Source organism: Muscardinus avellanarius, assembly GCF_963383645.1.
Source record: "Muscardinus avellanarius genome assembly, chromosome: 13".
In the NCBI taxonomy this organism is placed as follows: Eukaryota; Metazoa; Chordata; class Mammalia; order Rodentia; family Gliridae; genus Muscardinus; species Muscardinus avellanarius.
Window position 1 is genome coordinate 23,571,459 of NC_137799.1, and position 20,708 is coordinate 23,592,166.

The 20,708-nt window shown below is 39.4% G+C and overlaps 1 protein-coding gene across 2 annotated transcripts in view; it reads left to right on the forward strand.

Annotated features, from left to right (window-relative positions):
- The window catches only part of PTBP3 (polypyrimidine tract binding protein 3), a gene marked incomplete at its 3' end in the record, with an annotated part of 108,249 nt that overhangs the window by 22,366 nt on the left and 65,175 nt on the right, over positions 1-20,708 (forward strand). The window lies entirely within an intron of this gene.

The following is a 20,708-nucleotide window of genomic DNA, read 5'->3' on the forward strand; positions in this document are numbered from 1 at the left end:
TTTTCACATTGAACCGTGTAGTAGAAAGTGAACCATGCTCGTATTATTTTTCCTTAAACAATATTTACATAGTTATAAAAATGTAAATACTTTTTTCCCCCAACATTTGAGTCAGCTTTTGGTCACCCCATGAATGGCCAAAGCCCAGAATATTGTACTTGCAGGGCAGAGTGGAACAATTGTTAGTAGACTAGAAAGTGTAAGCTGGTGGAAGGAGAGAAGGAGGTAAAATCACTAGCACTGGTATCTTTAGCTTTGTCTTTCAGATTTGGCAAATCAAGAGGTAGTGTTTGGGCTGGGCGTGGTGGCGCATGCTTATAATCCCCGGGCTTGGGAAGCTGAAACAGGAGGATGGCGTAGGTTCAAAGCCAGCCTCAGCTACTTAGTGAGACCCTATTTCCAAAAAAAAAAATATAAAATGGGTCTGGGAGTATAGTCCAGAGGTAGAAAGCCTCTGGGTTCCACCCCCAGTACCACACACACAAAAAAAAAGGTAGCATTTGAAAAATAACACTAAAGATATTTTATTGTTAATAACAGTAGTAATTATAACATTAAAGTTTGTGAGCACATATGGGAAAACTAAAATTAATAACATAGTTTGAGATATTCATAGTACTGTATAAGGAAGAAGTGTAAGACATAATTTCCATATTAGAGATCAGATGGTCCTGTAATTTTTTTTGGTGTGTGTGGTATTGGGGATTGAACCCAGGGACAGTCTACCTTTGAGTTACACCCCCAGTCCTATTCTATTTTTTGTTTTGAAACCAAGTCACACTAGGTTGCTGAAGTAAGTTGTGAGGCTAGTCTTGAACTCGCAATCATCCTGTCTCAGCCTCCCAAGTACTGTGGTTACAGGTGTGTGCCATCGTGCACAACCAGATGATTTCCTTTTAAAGTTGATAATTAAAAACGTGGGATAAGCATATTATCATGGGTTATTAGGACACAATAAATAAATGAGCACTGTTGAAATTGAGTGTAGAGATTTTCATTTATATAAATTTTTCTTTATATATTGTGTTACAGTACATGTATTCATAGAAATAAAAATTAAGTTCACGAAAAACAGAAGGAATTTAACCAAAAACAAATTATGTATATATAGATACACTCATTCTCAGTCTTCTCTCCATTCCCCCTTCCCACAAAGGCAACCATATTATACTGTTCTTTCATTATTTCAGTACTTTTGTATACAGATAGAAATAAATACATGGCTTTTCCCCCTTTTCCTCTCAAATATAAAAGACAAGAGACAGGCAGTCCCATATACCAACCCATAACCCTATTAAGTAAGAAAATTGCCTAGTACATCTTGGCCTATTAAGGACTCCAGGAAGCAACTGGATGGCTCCTTCTGTATCCCCAAGAAGCAGCTGTGTATCCTTTTCTCAGAAGATCAGCTGGCTGAGGCCTGAGAAGTTGACAGGCTGCTTCCTATCCTAGGAGGCAGCTGGTCAGGAGCAGTGTGCCCCAGAGCAGGTTGGCACTCGGGCCTGTAAAATCACCTGTGTGGCCCTTGGGTACTGGCAGGTGCCCCTTGTGTCCTGCCCCAATGCTGTCCTTGGGGACAGAAGTGCCACGCCCCTGCTGCCATGCCAGCTACACCTTACCTGCACAGGCCCACCAGAACAATCATGTCCCTTTACTATCCAAGGAAACTGATGTGTTCTTATACTCACATCTGGACATAATTTTCCAGAGCAGCCAGGGAATTCAACCTGCCACATTCCAGCTGGCACCCTAGGCCAGTGAGACACCTGTATATATCACTGACCTTGATTATAGAAGAAATGGCTACACGTACATTACCCTAAAGCATTTATCTGGAACCAAAGTCAATGCAGCTTATGCAGAAGGAAGTCTTTTTTTTTTTTTTTTAATAAAAACTATTCTATACTAGATGTGGTTGCACACGCTTGTAATTCTAGTATTGGGGGGCTGAGACAGGAGGGTCGTGGTTTGTGAACAGCCTCAGCTACTTAGTGAGGCCTTCTGCAACTTAGTGAGACCTTGTTTCAAAAATAAAGAATGAAAAATAAGGCTGTAGTGTAATTTGGAGGTAGAATGCCCCTGGGTTCCATCCCCTAGTACCCCACACACACCCACAAAAGCTATCCTATAAAATTGGTAAAGGCAACTAACCCACTAGATGCACACATGTAATAAATGTGGAAATAAAAGAAACATGATAAAACTGAGTAACACCAGGCGTGGTGGCGCACGCTCGTAATCCCAGCATTCGGGAGGCTGAGACTGGAAGATCATGGTTCGTGGACAGCCTCAGCTACTTAGTGAGGCCCTCTGCAACTTAGTGAGACCCTGTTTCAAAATAAAGAATAAAAAATAGGGCAGAGGCTGTAGCTCAGAGGTTGAATGCCCCTGGGTTCCATCCCTAGACCCTCAAAAAAACAAAAACAAAAAACTGAGTAACATGATGCCTCCAAAGGAACACAATAACTCTCTAGCAGCAGACTCTGAAACAAGGGGAATCAGTGAATTCCCTGACAGATAATTTAAAAGAATGATTTTTATTGTTGTTTCACAGAGCTAGAGATTGAGTTCAGGGCCTCACACATGCTAAATAAGTGCTCTACCACTGAGCTACATCTCAGCTATAAAAAGAATTTTAAAGAAACTTAATGAGGTATAAGAGAATACATATGATATGCATGAGAAATGCAGCAAAGAGATTCATTTAAAAAAAGAAGCAACCAGAAATCTTGGGGACAAAGAATTTAATAAATCAAAACAAAACAAACACTACTTGCAAAAGCCTCAGCTGTGGAACTGATCAGGCAGAGGAAAAAAATTTTGAGCTTAAAAAAAAGTTCTGTTGAGCCGGATGTGGTGGTGAAACAAGGCTTTCTTCTGAGCCCCCAAGATGAAACGGGGGACTTCTTGAGAAGAAACCTGGGGTTTCATCATAGATGAAACGGAGTTTCTTGAGAAGAAACTCAGCATCTCCGTACAGGGTTCTTGTCTACGGTGAGTGAAGAATGACACCCGCAGACCTCAGGAAGGGGAGTAAAAGGTTTATTGGAAGCAGCAGGGAATGGGGAAGGGTGGCTGAACATCCCCAAAGGGGCTGGAATTCTGGAGTCCAGCAGCTGCCTTCAGGACAATACTTGAGAGTAGCCCAAGCCGATTTGCCTTCAGTTGTAGGCTGCCTTCTTCCTGAGTCCACGCGATCTGCCAGAAGGGAATAGGAAAAGAGGCAGAACACCACTCAGGCTGTCGGGTCTCCTGGTGTCCAGTAGTTGCCTTTAGGTCACTACCCGAGTGTCGCCTGAGCCAATTGCCGTTGGTTGCAAACTACTTTCTCCCAGAGTCTACGCGATCTTCCAGAAAAGAGGTGCAGGTCACCCCTAGGGGCCCTGGTCAGCCTTGATGTCCAGCAGAGGCCTTCAGGTCACTACCCGAGAGCTGCCCGGGCCACGTGCCATCAGTTGCACTCTGCCTTCTCTCAGGGCTAACACGACCTATGAGAGAGAGGACAGCTCCCCAAAAGGGGAGGGGGGTCCTGAGAGGGAAAAACCCCATTTGCTGTCCGACTAGGGCAAAGGCCTGACCGTTTGCGACCTCTTTGGTTAGGGTGACTTTGGGAATTCTGGGAAGCAGCTCTCAGGATTTGCATAGGGTATTTGCAAGTCCTTGAAGAATCTCCTTTCAGCAGTGCCAGACTTGTTGGTGGGTTTGTTGATTAGTAAACCAATGGCTTTGTGAAGTTCTGGTCCTTCTTATCTCTGAGCCTTTGGAACTCAGGAAATTAACTTTTTTTCTGCCGAGGCCTTTTCCCTATCTGCCTATTTCCTTTCTATCTCCTCAGTGGCGGGCATGGTGGCTCATGCTTGTAATCCCTCGCTTGGGAGGCGGAGACAGGAGGATTGCGAAGCCAGCTGCGCTGGCTTAAGAGACCCTGTTTCCAAAAATAAAAAAAAGCATAAAATAGGTCTGGGAGGGTAGCCCAGAGGTAGAAGGGCTTTCAGGAACCCCAGTACCACACACACACACACAAAAAGTTTTTTTGAAATAACTCAGCTAGGGAGAAAAAAAAAATAAGAAACCTGTGAAACTTCTGGGGCACCTTTAAATGAGGAATCCAAATTATGAGTGTTGCAGAGAAGAGAAGCAAAAATGCATAGAAAACCTATTAAATGAATAATTGCTGAAAACTTTCCAAAACATGGGAAAGATACAGACATCAGGTCCAGGAAGCTCAAAGACTCCTAATTAGTTTTATGTGAAAAGTACAAGACAGAATTCTAAAAGTATGAACAGAACAGCATCATCACTTGTAAGAGAATCCGCATTACACTCACAGGAGATCTCTCAACAGAAACCTTCCAAGCCAGAAGAGAGTGGGATAATATATCAAAGTCCTGAAGGGGGGAAGGAAAAAACCCCTGACAACTGAGAATACTATACCCAGCAGAGTTATCCTTAAAAATGAAAGAGAAGTACTGTATAAAATAAGTAAAAATTGAGGGAATTTATCACTTCCAGACTGGCCCTACAAGAGATGCTTCAAAGATTCCTATACTAGAAGTGAAGGGATGATAATTGACAAAAAATATGAAAAGGTCCAAAACGCAACAATAGAGCACACACACAAAAGGGAAAGTGAGGAGAATCAAACCCAATCACTGAAAACCACAAACAAGAGAAGAAAAAGGAACAAAGGGATATGTAAATAAAATTAACAGAACTGTAGGGATATCCCTTAACTTATCCCTTAACCTTGAATGCAAACAGGTCAATTTCCCTATTAAAAGGCTGGTTGAATGGATTAAAATATAGATCCAATGATATGCTGCCTATAAGAAACTCACTTCAGAGAGATGAGATGTAATGTTTCTCAGTGGTAGAGTCTTTGCTTAGCGTGCAATCGGCAAATTGGAAAAAACTGGAATGGCATTTCCCAAAAGAGGATAGTAAGTATATGGAAAATACTCAGTATCACAAGTCATCAGAGAAATGCAAATCAAGACCACAATGTAGTATCACTTCACCCTGGTTAGAATAACTCTTGTAAAGAAATACTGGCAAGGACGTACAGAAAGGGGCCCTGTATGTACAGTTGGTGGCATGTGAATTTTTACAGCAAGTATGGTAGTTTCTCAAGAATCTAGAAGCAGCTGGGCGTGGTCACGCAAGCTTATAATCCTCGCCTCGTGCTTGGGAGGCGGAGACAGTAGGATGCAGGTTCGATGCCAGCCACACTGGCTTGAGAGACCCTGTTTCCAAAAATAAAAAGCATAAAATAGGTCTGGGAGGGTACCCCCGAGGTAGGAGGGTTTCCAGGAACCCCAGTACCACAAAACAAAACAAAAAACAACAACAACAACAAAAAACAAGAATCTAGAAGCAAGTCAGGTGTGATGGCGCACACTTGTAATCCCAGCATTCGGGAGGCTGAGACTGGAGGATCGCGGTTCACAGACAGCCTCAGCTACTTAGTGAGGCCCTTTGCAACTCAGTGAGACCCTGTTTCAAAAAAAGAATAAAAAATGGCTGGTGGTGTAGCTCGGAGGTCGAATACTCTCGGTTCCATTTCCAGTACTGCAAAAAAAAAAAAAAAAAATCTAGAAGCAAAATTTTCTTATGTGCAATTCTACTGATTATTTATTTAAAGGAATTGAATAATATGTCAGAGGTGTATGCATCCACCTTTAAATTGAAGTACTGTTCACAATAGCCAGGATAAGGAATCAACTGAGGTGGCCATTGATGAGATAAATGGATATAGAAAAGTGGTTGGCTTATGTGCTACAGATTGAATCCAGGAGCACTCTACCTCTTGAGTTACACCTTCAGCCCTGTTTTATCTTTTATTTTGAAAAAGGATCTCACTAGCACTGGGTGTGTTGGCGCACATTTGCAATCCTAGCATTGAGGCTGAGACTGGAGGATCACAGTTTGTGGACAGCCTCAGCTACTTAGTGAGGCCCTTTGCAATTCAGTGAGACCCTGTTTCAGAAAAAACAAAAAGACTAAAAAATAGGGCTGGGAGTGTATTCCTGGAAGTAAATGCCCCTGGGTTCCATCCCCACTGCTGCAAAAAAAAAAAAAAAAAAAAAAAAGACGGGGGTCTCTTTCACTAACTTTTGGAGGCCTTCGCTAAGTTATTGAGGCTGGTCATGAACCTGCGATCCTCCTGTCTTGGCCTCCCAAGTATGGTATTACAAGTGCATGCCATCATGCCTGGTTGAAAAAATGGTTTACACACACATACACACACGCACAAAATGGAGCATTACTTGGTTATAAAAATTGGTGAAATTTATTTGCAGCAGCATGGATGGAACTGGCAGACATTTTGTTAAGTGAAATAATTCAGGCAGGGAAAGACAAATAGAAGTTCTGACTTTGTACAAGTACAGAATAGAATAGTGACTTCCAGAGCCTTAGAAGGGCAGGGTGGAGATGAGAGGAGATAGTTGAAGGATGTAGTGTTTCCAGTGGTTAGGAGGAACAACTTCTAATGTTCTGTAGCACAGCTGAATAAAGATGACTGACAAAAATTGATTGAATAAAAAATTATTTGAATGTTCAACACAAGGAAATTATTGTTTGAGGTGATAGGGACCCTTACCCAATCATTACATATTGTATTCACATATTAAAATGGCATGTCAAAATATTAAACCATATGTGCCAATTAAAAATAAACATCTTGCTGGGCGTGATGGCACACGCTAGTAATCTCCGCACTTGGGAGGCAGAGACAGGAGAATCGTGCAGGTTCGAAGCCAGCCTTGCTGGCTTAAGAGACCCTGTTTCCAAATAAAATATAAAATAGGTCTGGGAGTGTATCCCGGAGGTAGAAGTGTTCCATCTCCAGTACCACCAAAAATAATAATAAAAATGAAATAAAGAAATATCTTGTTATTTATTTGGTACTGGGGATTGAACTCCAAGGGCATTATACCTCAAAGCCACACATACCTCTGCCTTTTTTTCTTTCTTTGTTTCTTTTTTTTTTTTTTTATTGAAACAGGGTCTCACTAAGTTCCTGAAGCTTCCTTGGACCTCAGTCCTCTGTCTCAGCCTCTCAAGTACTGGGATTATAGTCATATGCACCTGGCCAAAAATAAACTTTTATTATTTAACTTTTGAATGTTTGTGGCACTGGGGATTGAATCCAGGGACATCCTACCTCTCACCTACACTCCCCCAAGTCTACTTTTTTTTTTTTTTTTTTTTTTTGTGGTACTGGGAATGGAACCCAGGAGCATTCTACCTCCAAGCTACGCCCACAACCCTATTTTTCTTTATTTTGAAACAGGGTCTCACTGAGTTGCAAAGGGCCTCACTAAGTAGCTGAGAACTTTCCTGGAACTGCTATCTTTCTGTCTCAGCCTTCTGAATGCTGGGATTAGAAGCATACACCACTACACCCGGCTATTCTATATTTTCAAACAGGGTCTCACTGAGTTGCAGAGGGCCTTACTAAGTAGCTGAGGCTGGTCGTGAACCTGTGATTTTCCTGTCCCAGCCTCCCAAGTACTAGGATTAGAAGCATGAGCCATCATGCCTAGCTCAAAAAGGCAGTATATTTATATATATGCTGTTTAGCACTTTTTTTTTAATCAATATGTAGGAAATCTGAGTTACTACTCAAAGTTTTCCCTTCCCCTGCCTTTTCCCCCTCCCCTGTCATGGGGATCCTTCTTTTGAGAGAATGTCTCACTAATTTTCCTAGACTGGTCTTGAATTTGTGGTCTTCTTTCCTGAGTATATTGAATAGCTGGGATTTCAGGTATGTGCCACTGTGCCTTGCCAATTCTCTCTTCTGTCCTCTTCTCCTTTTCTTCCCCATATATTATTATTATTATTATTATTTTATTGCTGCACTGTATTCATACATCATAGTGGGATACAAACTTTTGTAGACATAAATGCACACATCGCCCAGTCAGCCCCCACCCAATCCCCACCCCATTCTCTCCCCATCCCTCCCTCCCATTCTTGGCTTAGTGGTTGACGTCTAGTATTATAGCAAATTATCCAAAATTAAAAATGATAGTCTCTCATAACAGTTTCATTTGTCTGATACCAAGCTTTTGATGACTTAAAGATAACATTTCAATATTTCTTTTTACTTTCTTACCAGAGAATATTTTTTTTCTATTTTTTTTTAGGTGAAACTATCATATATTTATATATTTATTTTTCAGAAAAGAACTCTATCCTAATATGGAATATGGACTCTAGATACCCAAAACGATCTTGAAAAAGAACAAAGCTAGAAGATATATATTTTCTGATTTCAAACCATATAAAGCTACAATAATTGAACAGTGTAGTACTATTCTAAAGGCAGATATATAAACCATTGGAGTTAAATAAAAGCCTAGAGCTAAATTCTTCCCTATATTGTCAAGTTATTTTTGACAAGGTTTCCACGAACATTTGGTGGTGGAAATAATAATCTTTTAACTAAATATTGTTGGAAAATAATAATTACATGGAAAAGAATAAAGTTGGACCCTTACCTAATCCCATATACAAATATTAACTCAAAATAGATAAAAGACCTAAATATAAATCTTAAGACTATAAACTTTTAGAAGAAAATCTGGGTCATAAAACCTCACAAAATTGAAATTGGCAGTGATTTCTTGGATATGATTTCAATGGCACAGGCAACAGAAGGGTATACAAACTCACTAAAAAATAAAAAAATATTGCATGTCCAAAGACAATGTAAACAGAGTTAAAAGTTACTGATAGAATGGGATAAAATATTTCCAAATGCTATATCTGAAGGTATATTAATATTCCAACTAGAAATCCTAAAAATTAACAACAATAAAGGCAATACCATTTAGAGATAGGTAAAAGACTAACATAAGTAATGAATCTCCACAGATAACCAATCTTAGTTGTCTGTTGGATGGAAACTCTTGTTTCTCTGGTTCTGGTGTGTGTTACCTATTTCTTCTTTGTAGTTAATCTCTTTGAGTATTTTCTCTAGCGCTGGTTTTGAAGACATAAATTCTTTCAGTTTCTCTTTGTCATGGAAGCTTCTTATTTCTCCATCTAATTTGATAGAAAGTTTTGCTGGGTAGGAAATTTTTGGCTGGAAGTTGTTTTCTTTCAGAGTTTGGAATATGTTACTCCAAGCCCTTCTGGCTCTCATGACTTGGTCTGGGAAGTCTGGAGTGATTCTAATTGGTTTGCCTCTGAATGTGTCTTGGCCCTTTGTTTTTGTTGCCTTTAAGATTCTCTGCTTGGCTTCCACATTGGTCATTTTGACAATTATGTGGCGTGGGGATCCTCTTCTCCGATCCTTTCTAAAGGGAGTTCTATAAGTTTCCTGGACCTGTGTATCAACCTCTTGCTCTATGTTTGGAAAATTTTCTGCTATTACTTCCTTTGAAGAGATTGTTGATCCCTTTGGTTTCACTTTCTTTTCCCTCCTCTATTCCAATTATTCTTAGGTTAGCTCTCTTAAAATGGGCCCATATTTCTTCAATATCAGATTCCTGCTGTCAGATATTTTTTTCTAGATTAGAAACTATGCGTTCATTTTTGGAATGATCATCTTCTAAGAGCGAGATTCTGTTCTCCATGTGGTCTAATCGGTTGTTTGTGCTTTGAATTGAGGCCTTTACTTCATTAATTGCATCCTTTATCTCTTTTTGGCTCTCTCTGAGTTCTTTTCGAAGCACCTCTATTATTTCTACAGTTATTTTCCTGATTTGATCTTCTAGAAATCTCTGATTTTCTGTTTTATCGGGTTCTGATGTTGTGGGGTTGTGGGCATTCATTGCTCCAGTATTATTTCTCTTTCCCATGATTTCGGAAATTTGTGCCTTCTCTGGGTTCTTCCCTTGGGTCACTATGATTTCACTTAAGGTGTTCTGGAACTCGAGTCAGTAGTATCTCAGACCCCACTACTCCTTTACTGGGTTTTATCACAGAGTCTCCGACCCAGAGAGTCGATAGAGGCTGCTTTAAACTATGGGGGGTGCCAGGTTGTACGTTCTCCTATGGTGTGATATATCTGCCACCGCCCCTCCCCCACTGGGTCAAGTCCCAGGGAGTACAGTACTGGGATTTCTCCTCTGTGGCCCGCAGTCTGACTCACTGTTCTTGAGTACGCAGATGTAGTAGCTGTTCTGGACTTGGTGAAATTGCTGCTGCTGCCGCCGGTCTATCATTATTATTAATTATTTTATGTGGTCCTTGGGATTGAACCCAGAGACATTCTTCTTCCAAGCTACATCCCCAGTCCTATTTTTTATTATTTTATTTTAAAATAGGTTCTCACTAAGTTGCAGAGGCCCTCACTAAGTAGCTGAGGCTGGCCAAAAACCTATGATCCTATTTCAACCTCCCAGGTATTGGAATTACAACTGTGTACCACCATACTCCGTGGGCTATTGTTTTTTTGTTTGTTTGTTTTTGGTGGGTATGGGGGTGGAACCCAGGGGCATTCGACCTCTGAGCTACACCCCCTGCCCTATATTTTTATTCTTTATTTTGAACCTGGGTCTCACTAAGTAGCTTAGGTCTCAGCCTCCCGAATGCTGGGATTACAAGCGTGCACTACCACGCCTGGCTTTATATTTTTATATTTCTAAGAACCATTTGTATTTTCTTTTCTGGGTTTGAAATTAGCCTTTTCCTATTTGAGAGTTATTAAGAAATCCATTCATGATTTCTTCTAATAATTGTATGATTACCTTTTGCATTTAGGTCTTCATTCATTTCGGCTTTTTCCTAGTGTGTGACATAAGATAGGGAGTCATCTATCTTTATCTTTTTCCAGATGGCTCCCTAGCTGTCCATTTACTGATTATAAAGTCCATTTTCTCCACTGTGGCTTGATGGTGTACTTTGGTACTTTAGCTGTTGGTAATACAGTATTATAACCATTGGTATAAGACCCTTGCTATTCTGATTGTCATTTAACCTCAGGTTGACTTTAACAGGGACTGGATGAGAAGGGGAAACTTAAGCAACAGCTATTAAATCCTTTGCGTTTTTACATGTAATCCTCGCAGTGGCACTGTGAAGAAGATATTTTTACTTTCCCTATATTAGGTGAGGAAACTGAGGTACAAATAGACCAGATAAGATACTTACCACACAGTAATTAGAGGAGCGAGGAGTTGAATCCAGAAATCTGACCTCCATAGCCTGTGTCACTTAACTCCATGATACTCTGTTCTGTTTCTAATAATTTGTAGACATCATAGTTTTCAAGCGCTTCCTTTCCCAGATTCATTAGCCAATATGGTCCAGCAGCAGCTGTGATTATGGAAATTGAACCTTAATTTCAAAGAAATATGTTTTAATTCCAGTCTTCTCAGGGAACTGTAAGAAAAATTAAGATGTGGTTGGTTATTAAGGCTTGGCAGAAGTACAGAAAAGAGTAGCAGGACCAAGATTGCTTTTCTTAGAAAGGCTGGTTGTGCGGTTGACCCTTGGCTGGTAAGCAGTTCCCTATATCGATATGAACTTTTCCTTAAGAGATAAGACTAGCCCTTTGAACCTGAACTGTATAAACTCTTTGGTTCATTCTTTTGTTCTGGGAGTCTGGAATTTTGCTAGGTAGAGGGTGCCTCCATGACCACTTCCTAATAAAAACCCTGGGTACTAAGTCTGCTGAGCTTCCCTCAGCGTTGCACATGTATCATCACGGTTCATTGCTGAAGGAACTAAGTGCTCCCCATGGCACTCTACCAAGAGAGGTTTCTTGGAAGTTTGTGCCTGATTTCCTTGACCTCACCCATGTACCTTCCTCTTACTCAGTTTACATCCTGCTCTATCCTAAAATGTAGCCATTAGTACAAGTGTTAGAAACATTTTAGGGAAGCTGCAAATAAAAAAGCTAATGAAACCAAAAGTAACTCAGCAAGGCAATTTACTTCTGTGCCGAAGGTGCAAGCACATCATAAAATTGGGGCAAGTACACTGGGTGGGCAGTCTGTGCGATATTTTATCCACCTAACTCATAACTAGCTATGCCGTTCGCCACGGGCTTATTTACACAAGTACACGCCAAGTCTCATGAGTCTTTCTAGAAAGATATTGGATCTGAGAGGATGGTCTTGAGCTAATGCCCGTTACTGACACCAAAATGTGTACCGTGATGTCAGCAGCAAGCATGTGGGTATGTGTGGGAAATGGGGTGGGAGCAAAGGAGAGAGTATATGAATGGATGTATATAGAATTTGAGAGCTCTCCAACTTTGGGACATTAGAAACAATAACTGAGATAAGAGAGGAGAGTTTCCTTACATTCTGGGAGAAACCTGACAAAATGACTGGTTTATGCTCAGTCACTATTTTGGACTGGAATTCACTCAGTAGCTTTTGTGCTAGTGATGCCCGTTCCAGCAATAGCAGTGACAGCAGCCGCAGAGCAGTAGTGTCTGAAGAGAACCTTTTAGACTGAGCCTGCATTCTTGAGTTTTAGAATTTACATTTTGGACTGGGGGTGTGGTAGCTCAATAGTAGAGTCCTTTTCACATTCATGAGGCCCTGGGTTCAATTTTCAGCACTACATACACACACAAAGTAAAAAAAAAGAAAAAAAAAAAGAATCGTGTGTGTGTGTGTGTGTGTGTGTGTGTGTGTGTGTGTTTTACTAGAGATTGAACTCAGGGACATTCTACCTTTGAGCTAGCACCCTCAGTCTTATTTTTAAATTTGAAATAGGGTCTCATTAAGCTGTGAAGGGCCTCACTAAGATACTGAGGCTGACCGTGAACCTGTGATCCTCCTGTCTCAGCCTCCTAGGTACTGGGATTACAAGTATGTGCCACCAAACCTGGCTAAGAATCTGTTTTAAAAGATCACTCTTGTCTAAGAAAGTGAGACATTATCCTGAAAAGCTAAATCCACAATTAGTCATAGATTTCAGCATCTCTCTATCAGTAGACTAAGGAGACAGCACCTGCTAACATTCTGCTCAGCAGTGCTGCTCTCTTACTAGCTTTCAAAAAAGGGGAGGGATTATTTTCTTCATCTGGCTGGGTGGGTAGCAGTATATAAAAAGTCCTTTTTAAAAAAAAGTTTGCCTTTCTATTAAAATGTTAGGCCACTTTTACAGAAGAGGATACAAGCTTAAAATGATCTCATAGCCTAATTCCTTAGGTCAAACAGATGATATGTTAGAGGCTGGATTTAAAGGTTTATTTCCAAAACCCACACTCTCTTTTCTTTTCTTTTTCATGGTGCTGGGGATGAGATCCAGGGGGCATCCTACCTCTGAGCTACACCCCCAGCCCTATTTTTTTATTCTTTATTTTGAAACAGGGTCTCACTGAGTTGCAAAGGACCTTAGTAAGTAGCTGAGTCTGTCTATGAGCCGCAACCCTCCTGTCTCAGCTTCCCAAATACTGGGATTACAAGTGTTCGCAACCACGCCTGGTTTACCCATGCTCTGTTTTCTATACCTTGATATTGGTTTTAGAATCATTAGTATTTAAGATCATCTTTGGTTATAAGTTCTAGTATTTGGATTTGGGTTTATTGTATATCACAGTGTTAGATATATAAGCTCAGCTTCCAGCCTGCCAAAGGAATAAAGTGTATTTCTAGCTTCACCAAATTTAAAAAGAGTTTGGAATACCTCCTTTGGTTATGCATTGGAAATTCACCTTTTGGGGTTGATTACAACTCACTGATTTTTTTTCCCATTCTTTTTTTTGGTGTGTGTGTGCGTGTGATACTGGGGACGGAACCCAGGGACTTTTCTAACTCCAAGCTATACTCCCAAACCTATTTTATGCTTTATTTGGAAACAGGGTCTCACCAAGTTGCTGAGAACCTCACTCAGTAGCTGAGGCTGGCTTCGAACCTGTGCGATCCTCCTGCCTCAGCCTCCCAAGCGTGGGGATTACAAGTGTGTGCCACCATGCCCAATTCACTATTCACGGATTTTTAAAATGTATTTCTTGAACTAAAGAATCATGACTCCTAAGATCCTAAGATCATATTGTATAGCTATTATAAAATTTACAGGTTCTTGCAAATCAGTACATGATAAAAGAAATTTAAAAGTTTTTTAATATTTGGGGATAATATGTTCAGTATTAGGTCAATGAGAGAAGTGACCAAAATCCTCATGAAATGTAGTGAGTTGAATGATCTACCCATGGTGCTTAAGACAAATTCCTACCTTTAAGTGAATTTTCTCTTAAACCTTTATATGTGTCCTCATGGTATTTGTGAATCTTTATTATTTATTTTTATGAATATATAGTACATGTTATAATTAATAAATATAGTTTATGAAAAAGTAAATAGCATAAATTTATGTCCATGTTGATAACTATGGTGCTTTATTGTTTATTAACCACTTAATGTTTCATTGCATACTTAAGTTCATTTAACTTAGCTCTTATGAACTGCATGGTGGTTTATTGTTTATTTGTTTTGGTGCTGGGGATTGAATTCAGGATTATTATGCCTCTGAGCTACATTCCCATCCTTTTTTTTGGGGGGGGTACTGGGAATTGAATCCATCCCTTTTTAATTTTGAAATGGTGCAGTTCTAAGTTGTCCATGCTGCCCTTGAACTTGTTTCCTCAACCTCTGCAGCTGTGGGATCACAGGCATGTCCTCCTGGGCCTGGCCAAACATCACCTTTTAAATGATTCTCACTGTTCTAAAAGCTCAACAGTATCATCCTTGGAAAAGAGAGTGTTGCAAATGAAAAATTTGATAATTATTCTTTAGGGACTATGTTAGATGTAATTACACTCAGGTGCAAAGTGTTGATGGGGACACCCAGTTGAGGACATGATCTTGAGTCATTTGTTTGCAAGGGGTCTATTGGTAGTATCACTAAAAGCTAGTGTCTTTCCATTTGGGATCTGCTTAGGGTTACAGGAGACCATAGAAAGGTGAGTTTAAAAGGTTTGAATGTTAGCCAGGCGTGGTGGAGCACACTTGTAATCCTAGCATTCAGGAGGCTGAGACAGGATTGTGGTTTGCGGCCAGCTTCAGCTTCTTAGTGAGGCCCTCTGCAACTCAGTGAGACCTTGTTTCAAAATAAAGAATAACAACAACAAAAATAGGGCGGGGGGAGGTGTAGCTTGGAGGTAGAGTATACCTGAGTTCCATCTCCTGTACTGCAAAAAAAAAAAAAAAAAAAAGGTTTATGAAAAACAGAATGCCTTGGTTTGATGTAGTACCTTAGAATCTAAAATCCTCATGGAATATTCTCTTTATTTCCTTGTCTGTATAGTTATTATTTTCCCAAGAAAAATTTTTACAGAGGTTCTATCCAAGACATTGTAGTGGGTTTGTGGAGGATGACCTAAAGGGTGAGGAATCAGGAAACCACAATCAACAAATATATAATAAGACTCCACAGAATATTCCTTCTTTCTTTTTATATAAAAACTTAGCTGGGCATGTTGGCGCACACTTGTAATTTTCGAGACAGGAGTATCTCAGTTCCCCCAACAGTCTCAGCTACTACTTAGTGAGTCCCTTTGCAACTCAGTGAGACCCTGTTTCAAAATGAAGATACAAAATAGGGCTGGGGGTGTAGCTTGGAGATAGAATGCCCCGGGTTCTGTCCCCAGTACTGCAAAAAAGAAAAAAAACAAAACAAAACAAAAAAACAGTAACAGTGGGACAGACATGAATTTTCTATTCCGGGAGGTGTTCATATGGTGGCTAGACCATCTGCTAGAAATTTTGCCTTGGTTTAAGGTAGAGATTGGACATTAATTTCAGTATTGCTAAGATTTCATTAATTAGCCAGGAATGGTGGTACATGCCTGTAATTCCAGTACTTGAGAGACTGAGACAGACAGGAGGATCACAGGTTCACAGCCAGCCTCAGCTACTTAGTGAGGTCCTTCACAACTTAAACCCTGTTTCAAAATAAAGAATACAAAATAGGCCTGGAGGTGTAGCTCAGAGGAAGTATGCCCCTCGGTTCCATTCCTGGTAAAACACACACACACACACACACACACACACACACACACACACACACACACTTTAAAAACAAAAATGAGAATTTTGGAAATAGTAAAGGGTCTTTTGGTAGCCTGTTTTATATGACCATGGTACCTTGACAGACTAAAACAAATGATAGCTTATTCTTGAATTTCGTGTACATATATGTATGACCTGAAATTTAACCATGAGTTAATGATTTTAACTTTCAGAATTTTCCTTACATTTTACTTCAGTAGCTATGTCTTAGTTGTATGAGTTCCTTTTTTTATTATATTAGTATTCTAATGCTAAGTAAAGCCAATTCCCATCAAATTTGATAATGAAACACTTTATTCATGCTGCTTAATTATGGTATTTCTTTGTTTTCGCTTATGTATATATATAGTTCAAGCAAGAGAGAGCTTCAGATATTGATACTTGAGGCAAGGGAAGCTGATTGGTGTGTTGACTTAGCCATAGAGCTAACAAGTCCACGGGAAACTGCTGAACTTATGTAAATTTGCTGAGTTTCTAAGGAGACTGTTGATTCAGTGTTACCTACCCTCCAGCCCCACACATGATGTCTTCATTATTTGGTCTCTTAGGGTCTTTTTATATATATTGAATTTCTTTACCTGTGATATGGGGTTCTTTTTTTTCTCCTCCTTTTAGTAATTTTGTTCTCCTGGCAGTCTACAATTATCTGATCAAGCTTTCTTATATATATATATATATATATATATATATATATATATATATATATTTTTTTTTTTTGGTGGTACTGGGGTTCCTGGAAGCCCTTCTACCTCCGGGCTACACTCCCAGACCTATTTTTACATTTTTATTTGGAAACAGGGTCTCCTAAGCCAGCACGCGGGGCTAGCTTTGAACCTGCGCGATCCTCCTGTCTCTGCCTCCCAAGCGCGGGGATTACAAGCGTGCGCCACCACGCCCGGCTAAACTTTCTTATATTTAAAAATGTTTTCAAGCTGGGCCTGGTGGCATATACTTGTAATCTCAGTACTTGTGAGACTGAGATAGGAGGATCCATTGGTTCAAGGATAGCCTCAGCAAATAGTGAGACTCACTCATCAACTTGGTGAGACCCTGTTTCAAAATAAAAATAAAATAGGGCTGGGTGTGTAGTTCAGAGATGGACTGCCCCTGGGTTCGATTTCTTGTACTGCCAAAAAGGAGAGAGGAAAAAAAAGTTAGTCTTTTGCTTATCTTTGTTTTTCTGCTTAGACTATTATTTTTAATAGGACTCAAAGCTTATGAGAAAGATACTAAATTTTGCTTAGGCCTGCATTGTTTCTCCTTAACTATTAAGGAAAATTGCATTCAGACACTCAGGATATAGAGTATATAGTTTTTAGAAAATAGTAAATTTTACTTATTTTTATTTATTTATTTATTTTTGGTAATAGGGATTGAACCCAGTGGCATTCTACCTCCGAGCTACACCTCCAGCCTATTTTTTATTCTTTATTTTTGAAACACTCTCACTAAATTGCAGAGGGCCTTACTAAGTAACTGAGGTGGGCTTTGAAACAGTAATCCTCTTGTTTCAGGTTCCCCAGTACTGGGATTACAAGTGTGTACCACCATGCCCAAAGAAAAATTCTTAAATTTTATACCAAAGTAATCTAACTATACACAGATATGTTATTAGGAGAAAGAATTTATGTCTAGGAAAAAATGTTTTATTTCTATGTTAAAAGGAATGGTTAGAGTAATACTGAACTATTTCTTTGTGCTTTAATAATTAACAAAGTAATATGAGACCTATGATTTAATCTTTATTAATATAAAATTATTTTGTAATTTCTAAATGAATTCTTGAGGGAAAAGCATGGCCAGTTATCAGAAATTTTTTTATGACTGTAATTTCTTTTTTTTCTTTTTCTTTTGGTGGTACTAGGGGTGGAACCCAGGGGCTTTCTACCTCCAGGCTATACTTCCAGACCTGTTTTATATTTTATTTGGAAACAGGGTCTCACTAAGTGGCTAAGAGCCTCACTAAGTAGCTAAGGCTGGCTTCATACCTGTGCCATCCTCCTGTCTCAGCCACCCAAGTGCTGGGATTACAAGCATGCACCACCACACCCAGCTATTATAACTATAATTTCAATTGCAAGCTCCCTTTTTTCTCTTTTTATCATTTTCTGACTTTTTTTTTTTTCCCCCTCAGTACTGGGGATGGAACCCGGGGGCATTCTACCTCTGAGCTACACCTCCAGTCCTATTTTTATTCTTTATTTTGAAACAGGATCTTACTAATTCTGGAGGGTGTCACTAAGTAGCTGAGACTGTCCATGAACTGCAATTCTCCTGTCTCAGCCTCCCAAATGCTTGGATTATAAGAATGTGCCACCATGCCTGGCATTTTCAGACATTTTTAACATAAAAAGTTAACAGTTTTAAAAAGTATTATAGTTATTTGAGTCTTGCTTCTTCTTTATGATGAGTGATAAAACCATCTTTGATGAAAAACAGAATTTTCAGATATGAAACTTAAGAATCTTGTATTTTGTCTTTTTTCCTTAATAAGACAATAAAAATAGCTATTTCAATACTACACTGGATAGTAGAGGGTTTCCTCTACATATGCATTATTTTTGGTATGTTGTATTCTATTTTATTTTTTGTGATGCTGGTTTTTGAACCCAGAAGGGTTCTACCTCCAAAGTATACCACCAGCTGGATTTTTTTTTTTTTTTTTTTTTTTTTTTTTTTGGTCGTACTGGAGATGGAACCCAGGGATCTTCTACCTCCAGGCTACACTCCCAGACCTATTTTATATTTTTATTTGGAAACAGGGTCTCACTAAAGTGCAGAGAGCTTCACTAAGTAGCTAAGTCTGGCTGTGAATCCATGTGGTCCTCCTGTCTCAGCCTCCCAAGTATTAGGATTACAAACATGCGCCACCATGCCTGGCTCTGATTATTTCTTATTTGGAAACAGGGTCTCACTAGATTACTGAGAGCCTAAGTTGCTGAGGCTGGTTACAGATCTGTGATTGTCCTGTCTTAGTCTCCCAAGCATTGAATTTTTTTGTGTGTGTGGTGCTGGGGTCAAACCGGGGACATTATACCTCTGACTATACCCCTAACCCTATTTTATTATTTTTATTTTTGAAACAGTGTCTTGTTAGGTTGATGAGAGTCTCCCTGCTTGCTGAGGCTGTCCTGAAACCTGTGATCATCCTACCTCAGCTTCCCAAGTACAGGGATTACAAGTGTGCCACCATACCCAGCTCAAGATGTGTAATGTACCTTTAATTTTCTGATTTTTCTATACTTGAATATTTGATCACATGTTTAGCTTTTTTTTTTTCATAGAAATCCAATGGTAATTCATAAGTTAAGAATAAAGTTTAAGCCAGGCATGGTGGTGTAGGTTTGTAATCCCAGTACTTGGGAGACTGAGACAGGAGGATCAAGGGCAGCCTCAGCAATTTAGAGAAACTCTCTTTCAGAAAAGAAAGAAGGCAGGCAGGCAGACAGGTGAGCAGGCTGAAATATAACTCAGGAAGAATGCCCCTGGGTTCAATCTCCAATACGAATTTAAAAAAAAACAGTTGTACAAAAGAATAATTCCATTACATGATTTTATTTACCCTATTGACATTATTTAGCCCTGTGAACAGTTATGAGACATAGTTCATACAAGACTTTTCATTTCTGACACCAATTCCAAGTATAGGTGAGTCCTAAAACTACCCACACGTCTGATAATTTGCTAGGATACACAAAACTTACTGAAAGCTTTTATCCTATGACTTAGTACATGAAAAGGATACAGATTAAAATCAGCCAAGGGAAGACTCAATCGTGTAAGGAAAAGTCCAGGGAAGTACCAAACTTGGAGCTTCTGTGCTGGTCTCCTGATGGGCACATGACTTCACATCCTCCCTCACTGAGTGGCAGTAGGCACAGATTTATGTCAACTAGGAGAACCCACCAGAGCTTTGGTGAGAATATATGTTTATATTAGTAATATATTTTACCAAATTTCTCACATACAGTAACATGCTTGGCATATTTACATTTTTAGTAAATTTAATATTATAAAAATTTACCTTTGTATATCTGCAGGTAACTATTGGACTAAAGTCGTCCATTAGTTATGAGGCCACAAAACCTGATGATATCTATATATCAGAAATGATCGGAAAGACCTTAACCTTGGTCTTTTGGGGGAGTTGAGATTTCCAATTTTCTTTCTTTCATCTTGTGCCAAGAGGCTAAACTTCTGGGGAAAATACAAGGAGAGTAATTTCTAGATGCTTATTACAAGAATTGTTTAAATAATTATCTTTCTGTTATATAAACATATAGGAGGTTTGTCTTTCTTTAGCAGAGGCTAAAATGGTTCTCTACAGAAATGGTACTCATATCCAAACATTAAATATCTGTTGTACCACTGTTGCATTTCTTTTCTTTCTTTCCTTCTTTCTTTTTGTGGTACAGGGGATGGAACCCTTCTACCTCCGGGATATACTCCCAGACCTATTTTATATTTTATTTGGAAACAGGGTCTCTTAAGACAGTGAAGCTGGCTTTGAACCTACGCGATCCTTCTGTCTCTGCCTCCCAAGCGCGGGGATTACAAGCGTGCCCACCACGCCCAGCCCACTGTTGCATTTCTATTATTGGTAGAATTGTTTAGGTATTAAGTTTTATCCAACGAACCATCATCCTTGTTCTTAAAATTTGACTTAAGCTGAACAAACGGTACCATTAAAAATAGGTTAATTTGAGCTCTGTACTTTGTATTTATTAT